The sequence below is a fragment of the Dermacentor albipictus genome, chromosome 1 (genome assembly GCF_038994185.2).
Source record: "Dermacentor albipictus isolate Rhodes 1998 colony chromosome 1, USDA_Dalb.pri_finalv2, whole genome shotgun sequence".
In the NCBI taxonomy this organism is placed as follows: domain Eukaryota; kingdom Metazoa; phylum Arthropoda; class Arachnida; order Ixodida; family Ixodidae; genus Dermacentor; species Dermacentor albipictus.
The window spans coordinates 54,919,362-54,929,939 of NC_091821.1; positions in this window are offsets into that span (position 1 = coordinate 54,919,362).

The following is a 10,578-nucleotide window of genomic DNA, read 5'->3' on the forward strand; positions in this document are numbered from 1 at the left end:
CACATGTCCACAGTGTGCACACGATTCACTCCCGCGCACGACACATCAGGAACCGTAGCCATCACACTCGATCACGCCTTCGCATTCTTGTCAACACTCGAAAGATTCACATCAGGCACTTCGCCTTGCTTCCATCGTACCATCCCGCCTTCCTTCCTGCCCCGTTCGGCGCTCAGTGGTGTTGTCGCTGCCCAGCATGCAACTTCACCGCAGAGCTTTGCGCCTGAAGAAAGACAATCTTTCTCGCTGTGGTGCCTGCACCCACTCCAAGCGCTCCTGGAATGAAAAAGAAAGCAGTGGGATGCCATCTTCAACCCTCTAGCAGGCCGTGCTGCTGCTTCTCCATGTAAACCACAGTGTCGACGCGTTCGCGTTCACACGTATGGTGTCTTGTCCTCCGCAAGCTCATCATGTGCGGTGGTGATTCCCGCGAGGTCAGTCATAATCACATTCAAGACATCTCATTTGATGTCATTGACGGCTGCAGAGCCTGCAGCCCTGGATGAAGGAAAAATGGGAAAGCAAACATCATCCCCCTAGGATGGTGCCGGCTAACTTTTCCTTTTGGTTTATTATTCTTATTATTATTATTGTTGATGTTATTATTATTATTATTATTATTATTATTATTATTATTATTATTATTATTATTATTATTATTATTATTATTATTATTATTATTATTATTATTATTATTATCGCCATCATAAACATAATCTCTTTTCAAGGATATGTTGGTACCTCGAGTTGATCACTCAGTAATCGCCACAGCCATGGTCCATCTTCTCTGACTCCAAAGCAGCTCTCCAGTGTCTTGTGTTACCGTTACTACCCTAATGAACAATTAGACGCTTACACAGGACTTTCTCATCGTCAAACAATCGACAAGGCCCACATAATATCTATCAGGGGATACCGGGCTACTGCCGCATCTCTGGAAATGGCCGTAGTGTTGAAGCAGCCCGATCGGCAGACGATGGTGTCCGATCTATAGCAATAACCTCTGTCAAGGACGGATTCAGCGGCTAGACTTGGCATGCTGGCGCATGCGCTTACACCGGCTCAGTGAAGCTCGATTCAATGCACAAACGCTTGTCTCCACAGCTTGAATCCGCACCCGCAATTCCTTATTCCGCCTGGGATACCATGAGCCGATGCAACACTTCTCGTGTCGCCTGTGTCTCAGCGTGAAGAAAGGGGGTTAAACGAGGGGGCGCGATTTTTATTAATCATATCATGATAAGCCAACAAACAAAGACACCAAGGAAAACATAGGGTAAATTACCTGTACTCATTAATCAAATTAAAGAAATCATAAATTAATATCAATGAAAATGGACGAAGAAACAACTTGCCGCAGGTGGGGAACGATCCCACGTTTTGGCACTACGCGCGCGATGTGAAGAATGCGAAGCGTAGCATTCACGGACGTCTACACATTCCCCATTGGAATGGCTGGTAGCGCCCTGCATGCGACGACTACAACTGCGGGAAGACAATTAGACATTTCCTGTGTGACTGCCCTCGCTATAGTGTGCAGAAAGCAACTGGATAGAGTGGACGGGCGCCCCTTGTCGAAGGAGAGAAATCTGGAACAAACAGTGGTCAAGACTGTCTTCTGTCTTAAACGTGTTGCTCCACTTCCTGAGAACATACGGACATTGTGACAGACTAAATGCTCGCGTGCTGCATCACGTTATGTGCCCACTTCTCTCTCTCTCTCTCTCTCTCTCTCTGTGTGTGTGTGTGTGTGTGTGTGTGTGTGTGTGTGTGTGTATTTCATTTCGGATCTCAGTCTGGCTGGCTAAACTTCCCGGCTAAATCATGGATACTTCGCTTATATTTTCTCCTCCTCCAGGTGGAGGTAGAAAGCAGTCACTGATCAGCCCTCGTCACATGAAATACCATGTTCATGTGAATTGCTGAGTAATGAATCTTTTCCTCCGCGGCGAGCCTTTTCAATCAGTTCAATTTGTTCATTAGTAAATACACTGGAGGGACTTCTGTCCAGAAAGTTGTCATATCAGCTTGACGAAGCTTCTACTCAACGAGCTTCTGGAAAAAGCTTCAGCTTGACCACTTTCTGTCCAGTTAACGTTTAGCCGGTGAGCTTTCGCCTAGTATCCGCGATACTGGCTTTTCCAGCGGACAGCCATTACGCCGACATAGGAGCGTTCCATTATAGGAACCACGGCAGTTGCCGCCACGCTTCGAAGGGTGTCTGGTTACCGGCTGCAGCGAACCGTCCCGCAGCTCCTTCGTGAAATGGGATTCGGCGCAGATGAGGAGGGAAGTGGAGAGCGGTGCCCTAATTCTTCTGAAAGGGGATGCCAAATGGCAAATGCCCGAATGGGGCCAGCGGCAGCGAACATAGCAAGGAGATCGAAACCGACCAAGACTGCCGAGTGACACGCGATGCTCCAGCTGCTTTTTTAAGCGTGAAATGCTTCTTCGACCCATAGTGCGTGCACGGTTTCAGCGGAGCAATCCCTAGTCTGGAGAAAGCCAATGGGACCTTCATGAGAATTTAACGGGAAAGCAATAAAACTTCGATGTAAGTCATCCGCACACCCTACGGCGACGATTAGTATTCTTTTACGACTCGATATTTTTGAAGCTGGTGACATTGTATCGCTGCACTGGAACGCCATTTTTATTAATCTTGGAGTTGTGATGTTGCGGATCTGACATGTCATTTCCTAATATCGATTCTTCTGCTCGAATCAGTTGTAATCTTATTATCCGATGTAACCACTCCTGCGTGGGTCAATTCCTAGCTTGCAGTATTTCGAAATAAATGAATTAAGTGCTCATGGCACCATAGGGAATCGAACCCAATCACCTCTAGGCAGGTTTGATTGTCAGTGGTACGCGCAAACTGCTTTTATAAAATTTTTTATTTTTGCTTTATAAAGTTTATTACAGAAAAAAATATATGATAGGTGCATTAAGTATACCAGGGGTGCCATAACATAATCTATTCCAAACTTTTCTATTCCAATTCTGCAATCAGCACTCCGCGATTGGCCAAGAACTCTTTTTCACCACCCCCACTTCACCTGTCTCTCACGCGACGCCACGAAAACCGCGATAGCTCCCCATCTGATATGACTTGTACACACTGATTATGCATGATTTGACCGAAAAAAGAAAAATGGTCATTTCTGATTCGACGCCTTTTCGCCATTAGCCCCCGGCTATTGGTCAAAAGTTTTCGGGCTGCACCCACTTCACTTGCCTGTCACGCGACGTCACAAAACCGTAAAAACTCACCGCGTCAAAGTGACGTGTACGCATTAAAGATGCATTATTATGCCGAACAAAACCGAATTTTCTTCTGAATAGCCGCAGGCTGCCCCGTTCCGAAAGGAATAAAAGATGGCTGCCGCCGATCGCTCAGGAGCTGGGTACTCGCACCTGCTGGAGAGCATGGGTTTATTTGCGTATAATAAACCTTCTCGCGTGGCCGTGCAACGTTTTCGAGAACTTTCGGCACGTTTACGACCTCATTCTGCCAACTCTTCTTTGCTGAGGATACGTTTTAGCGTCATTCTTATGCTTCCGTTGCATGCCGCCGCGATTTTCGACGAGCCACCGCAAGCTAAGTAAGGAAAAGCGGACCAATCGCAGACGCTGGCACCGCCTTCATCTGGTTATCGATTCGCAATCCAGTGGCTCGGCCTCATCAAGTCCTTCTCCACTTGAGCGTGCTCCTCGCCTCTTGTCAGCCAATCAGATAAGACAAGCCGCTCAGTGTAGGCAATAGTATTCGTTTTTCAAGCAAACAAAAGTGACCTCCTATGAACGAGGAGAGCGTTTGATTGGTCTGTTCAGACAACCCTGCGGGTGACCGCCCGATGCTTGCGTCGTCGGTTACGCAAATTAGACGTCAGGAGATTGGAATAAAAACATATTGGAATAGCTTTACATTAGAGGACCCCAGTTGTTTCGCTTGCGAATGTCCCCAAGTGTACAGGCAGCGGTAGACACCACAGAATCCTTCCTTAAGGGCACCGGACTCAAGCTATCACCTAGTAAATCTGAGCTGCTGCTCTTTAGACAGGGGATACAAGGTGTTAGAAACCTTGCGCCTTTAGAAACTCTGCCAATTAAAATCACAGACAACACAGGACGGGTCATACCCAGAGTAGAGAAAATTAAAATTCTGGGTCTTCTCATTGACGCAAGGAGCTGTAACGCTACGGCCCTGAACCGTCTCACAGGTCAGGCCAACAATACTTTAAAGCTCCTGGACAGGGTCTCAGATCGAAATGCAGGCCTCAAGGAGGACAATCTCATCAGAGCATATCATGCATTTTTCATCAGTCATGTGACGTACATTGCATCATACCTGAACTGGGGGAAAGGAGAGAAGGCTAAGCTAAGCGCACTTATACGCTCCGGACTCAAAAGGGCTCTGGGACTCCCGCACGGAACGAGTACCGAACTCATCAACAAGTTAGGACTTCATAACACTATAGATGAGCTCATTGAGGCACATTCGATGTCACAAATTGCAAGACTCTCCAACACTAAGCCAGGGTGCAAAATTCTAGATGAAGTTGGAATACTGCCTCGAGGAGGATACGTCTCTAAGTTCAAAATACCCAAGGAGGTGGAGACACAGTTAGTTGTAGACCCCATACCTATAAATATGCATCCTGTCCACAACTAATGAAAGTCATTCGCGTTTTGATAAAGGACATGCAGACGCCATCTGCTCGAGGTGCACTACAAGTGCTGGACGGCCTGGATCCGGTTCTAGCGAGCCTCGAGTAGCAAGCACAATGGCTCTACCGCGTCAGCCGTTCTTCAGACAAGTTAAGGAAGCATCTATTATGCAATGGAATGCCCGCGGCCTGAAATCCCGCAGTGATTTTCGCCATTACGTTTTCACCAATCGATTCCCCATTGTTGTCATCTGTGAACCGAAGCTACAGAAACCCGTCCGGATCTCAGGCTACGAACCTCATGTGTCATCGACTTGTACTGCCATTAGCAAAGTGACCATCTACATACGGTGTGAACTGACTTATGTTGTTCATCCAGTGCGGCCACATGACACTAATCAGTATGTGTGTTTGACCGTGAAAAAACAAAAACTTGCGTGTACTTTAGTGGGCGCTTACCTTTCTCCATCAAGTCGTTTCGATAGGCAGAGACTGAGTGACATTATAGATACGACACCTGGTCCATGGATTGCTGTTGGGGACTTCAACGCGCATCATTCACTTTGGGGAAGCAACAAGATCAATTCCAAAGGAAGAAACCTCGTGTCCTTTGCTTGCGACCATGAACTTTGTTGTCTAAATGATGGCAGTCCCACGTTTCTGCGCGGACGGACATACAGTAGTTGTTTAGACTTAGCATTTGTTTCGCGGTGCCTCACTCGCTGCGTCCATTGGTTCGCAGATATAGAAACCCACGGAAGCGACCACATTCCTACCTACCTGAAGATAAAAGGCCTCACCAAATCCGTTCCATCAAATTTTATACAAACAATAGATTGGCCCGTGTTTAAATCACTTATGGAAGACGCATGCCACGAAGGCATTTCGTCCACACTAGAATTTGAGATCGCCAAGGCTATGCAGGATGCTATGCGCTCATATCGGCCTTTGGAGAAATACACAGATTTTGATTCGGAAATACAGAGCCTCCGTGCAATCCGCCGGCGAGCGGAGTGACGATACAGACGGACTAAATCATTATACGACCTATATAGAGAGACCTTATAGAGAGGCCAGACGCATTCAAAAGGAAATTCAGCGTCGCCTTGCTGCACTGCAAAATCAACGCTGGAAATCGTTTTGTGAGTCTCTCGACCCGCGTAAACCTCTGTCGGTTGTCTGGAGAACAATCCGTGGACTTCGATCACCTCCTCAACAGCGTCGTCCATTTATGTCTTTAGCCCTACATCAAGGACGCCGAGAAGTCGAGGTAGCCGAAGATTACTGCGCAAGGATCGCGGGTCCGGTGCTCACGCATTCACCTTGCGCACCTATTCCCATTGTGCCCCCCTGCTCCCGAGATCCTCGTATGGACGCTGCTTTCTCCATCGAAGAATTGGAGGCCGCACTTGCTGGGTGCAGGCGATCTTCGTCACCAGGACACGACGGCATCACATACTCTGCGCTTGCAAACCTTGGTCAGGAGGCCAGAGATGCCCTTCTTGGCCTATACAACGCATCATGGCGTGACGGCCTGGTCCCTACAACGTGGAAATCCAGTCGGCTTGTTCCTCTCCTCAAGGCTGGCAAATCCCCGTCGGAATTGTCATCTTACCGTCCAATAGCACTGGCCAGCTGTGTCGGCAAGGTAATGGAGAGAATGATCCTTACACGGTTAGAATGGTACCTGGAATTTTAAAACGTCTATCCAGAGGTAATGGCTGGTTTTCGACGTGGCCGCTCGTCAATAGATAGCGTTATCGACCTGGTAACATACGTACAACACCAGAAACATCTGAAACGCATCACTGCGGCCCTATTCCTTGATGTTAAAGGTGCGTACGACTATGTAGATCATCATGTAATTCTGGACGCCTTAGAAGCTGTAGGGATTGGTGGACGCACCTTTTGCTGGATATGCAACTATTTGAATGGAAGATCTTTCTTTATTTTGACTGAAGATGGACCAACGCCATCTAGCTATACCAGTCGTGGTGTACCGCAAGGCGGAGTACTCAGCCCTACCCTTTTCAACCTGGTGCTCGTTGGTCTCGCTGATTCGTTACCGCGAACCGTACAACTCTCCATATATGCAGACGACATTTGCATATGGGCTTCAGGCGTGACACGTGTACAAGTTCGCGCACGACTTCAGAAAGCCTCAACGGTTGTGTCAAGATACCTACGAAGACAAGGCCTGGAGCTTTCCGCTGAGAAATGTGCACTCGTTGCTTTTACTCGCAAATCGATGGCCCCGTATGCTTTGCGGATTAATGACCAAATTATACAATATAGACGAACGCACCGATTTCTTGGCGTCATCATTGATCGATACTTGTCTTGGAGCCCTCACATCTCGTACATGGCAAAGCGTTTGGCCGCCATTGTGGACCTTCTTGCGTTTCTCGGCGGCAAGTCCTGGGGCGCAACAGTACCATCAATGTTGCAACTCTATAAAGCACTGTTTTTGGGCTTCCTGCGGTACAGCTTACCTGTAGTAGGAAATACTTGCACCACGAATATTCGCAAACTGCAGAGCGTGCAAGCCCAAGCACTCAGGACTTGTCTCGGTCTTCCCAAAACTACGTCATCGATTGCGACAGTGGCCATAGCCAGAGACGCTCCTTTGACAGTATACATTGATACAGATGTCCTGAGAGCGCACATCCGACACCTGACTCGGATTCCCTCACACCATCTTGCTTGCTTGCCAGCAAAGAGGCCACTTTCAACCTTTGCTAAAACTATTGTAAGACATCAATCGTACTTGCCATCAGAATTTACGCCCGCTACACGATTGTCAGATCCATTGTGGTGTCTGCACCGGCCGCAAGTTGAACTGACAATTCCAGGAATCAGAAAGAAAGCTGGAGCGCCATTGCAAGCTTTGAAACAAACAACTTTGGAGCACATTCACAACGTGCACAGATTCCGCCAACATGTATACACAGATGGTTCAGTAAAACTCAACAGCTCTGCTGCTGCAGTCATATTCCCGGCACAATCTGAGGAAATCAAATTAAGAACTTCATGTGTGACCACATCGACGGGTGCAGAACTCGCGGCGCTCCGTGCTGCACTTGATTTCATTAAGCAGAAGCCACCGCAACAATGGACAGTCTTTAGTGACTCCAAGGCAGCCCTTCAGCGCATACGAAGCCCAATGCGCCACGGACCCAATGAACAACTGGCCTCAGAAATTCGGCACATATATCACCAAAGCTATGAGAAGGGACACAACATAATCTTTCAGTGGCTTCCAGGACATTGTAACATCAGCGGGAATAACCACGCCGACGAAGCCGCCCGATCTGCACATGAAAGTGGTCAACGAGTCGTCATTCCGCTTTCGCGCACAGACGCTGCGGCTGAGCTGCGATTGATGTCCCGTGAGTGTACTTTGCCCCTGTGGGACTCGAATGTTTTCACAATGTGTCGGTTCTCCGGACATACGGATGCCCCTCCCGCCTGGATTACCCCGACGTGAACAGACTATGCTCTACCGTCTGTGGCTAGGCGTTGCCTTTACAAACGCCTATGCTTTCCTCATAGGAATGGCCAACAGCCCCACGTGCGACACATGTAACATCGACGAGACACTCGCACACATTATCTGTGTCTGCCCGCGATACAGTGCTGAGAGACAAGTGATGTGCAGAGTGCTGGACCAGTTGGACAATCGTCCACTTTCAGAACTAAAAGCTTTAGGCCAATGCTCCGAAAGAACATCCGCGTTGAAGGCCTTACTCGCGCTAGTAAGGTTCTTGCGGTCCACGGGGCTTCACGACAGACTCTAAGAATGCCGTCCCCTACCGCTCTGTAGTGTACGCGCTTTGTTCGTGCTTGTCTCCCTTTCTTTCTATCTCCCCCTTCTACTCTGTTTCTCTTTTTATCCCTCTTAACCCTTCCCCCTGCGCAGGGTAGCCAACCGGAACTACCTCTGGTTAACCTCCCTGCCTTTCTCTGCATTATTTTCTCTCTCTCTCTCTCTGTCCACAACAAGGGCAGAAGGGACGCCAGGGCCAAATGCATTCTGGGTAAACTGCACCAACAACACAGTTCAGCACTTTTTGTCGATGCAACTAGTTATGGATCGGGCAACCGCTACGCTATTGCCGTGGTCGATGAGAGCGGTAAATAAGTAAGCGGGGCGTCACTAAGAACGAGCTCCATTGATGCCGCCGAAGAAGCAAGCATAGCACTTGCAATTACAATGAGGAGAGGCTCCACGATTTTCTCCGATTCCCGTACAGCTATTAGGAATTACTCAGCCGGCTTCGTCTCAATGGAAGCACACAAGTTACTTATACACAGTATTAATACTCATAATTACGACCAACTGGATAGCTTACACCTAGTCTGGTTTCCGGCTCGTCAGGGCCACTCGGTCAGCCCCAATTGTTGCAGTCCTAACGAGCAAGCTCACTCTGCTGTGCAAGATCTCACATGCCGCGCATCAGATCACAAACTGCTCCAGGATGACTGCGGCTCCTACAAAGACCCACTTACTACTTTTCACGAGATCACCTCACACTATAGGGACGGCAGGAGGCTTTTTCCTCCCCCCCCCCATCAGAAGCTCAACCGAGCTCAGGCAGTCACATTAAGAATGATTCAAACTAAATCTTATCCCACATCTTTAGTGCTTAACAAAATTGACCAGGATTTTCCCGCGGAATGTAAAAGTTGTGGACACACTCTGTGTCTATTTGATCATATGTTCTGGCTGTGCCCCAACCAAAGGGCTTCGGATCTCAACAGTGAGGAGGACTGGAGTCGGCGCATATCCAGCGACGTCCTCCAAGATCAACTCCTGGCCGTCCGGAGAGCTCACGACATCGGGAAGGCTTTTGGCCTACCGGTGCTTACGTGGGCGGAGCCACCGACTTAGCCTGGGTGCTTGTGTCCTGGGACCCTAGTTTCTCTGGACTAAAATAAAGTTCTTGCCATGCTATGCCATGCCGGGGATTCGAGGCATAATGGTGATTTTTGCTGGCCAAGGTTCATAACAGCGGTAGACGCCAGAATCTATACGAGAAACCCGGACAAGGTTGACTGACTGAATAAACTTTATTGAAACCAGCAAGAGATGGTGGCTGGGCCTAGGCCTCCCACGTGGGGACGTCGAGGTGTTGCCGCTTCGCCGCCTCGCAGGCCTGCTGGGTCGCCCAGAGTTGGTCGTCAAGGTTGGGGCTACGCAGGGCAGCGTGCCATCTCGACGAGAGGGTCGTGGGGTTAGTGTCGGGGTATTGGTGTGTACAGTCCCAAAGCATGTGTGGAAGTGTGGCTGGCTGTGTCTTGCAGATATGGCACGTGGGATTGGGGTAAATGTCTGGGTAGATCTTGTTGTAAAGTTGTAACGAGGGGTAAGTATTGGTTTGTAGCAGGCGGAAAGTTGTAGCCTGCGCTCGGGATAGTTTGTTGTGTGGGCCGGGGAAGGTTCTACGCTCTTAGAAGGACTTCACAAGATCATTGTAGCGTGTCAGGCGATCCCTACCGGTGGGGGCAGCCTCCCCTTCTCCCGCGTGGTTAACTAGGCCTCGCGCTAGGGAGTGGGTAACCTCGTTGAGGTTGGGGAGGTGCGGGTGGACGGGTGCCTACATGAGCCGGGAACCAGACGAGTGTAACCTGATGGTCGGTTGAGCGGGGCGCTTGTTGCAAGATGCGCAAGGCTTGGTGTGAAATACGGCCGTTGATATAGTTGATAACGGCGGAGCGGGAGTCAGAGACGATGGTATGGCATGTTGGGTCTAGTGTGGCTAGCGCGATGGCCACTTCTTCAGCTTCCTCAGCGTGTGGGGTTACTAGGCTGATAGCATGGTGGAGAGAGCCTTCACGCGTGGTGACGGCTGCAAAGCGGGTACCGTGGGGATACTCGGTGGCGTCGACGAAACTCACACCGTCGTGG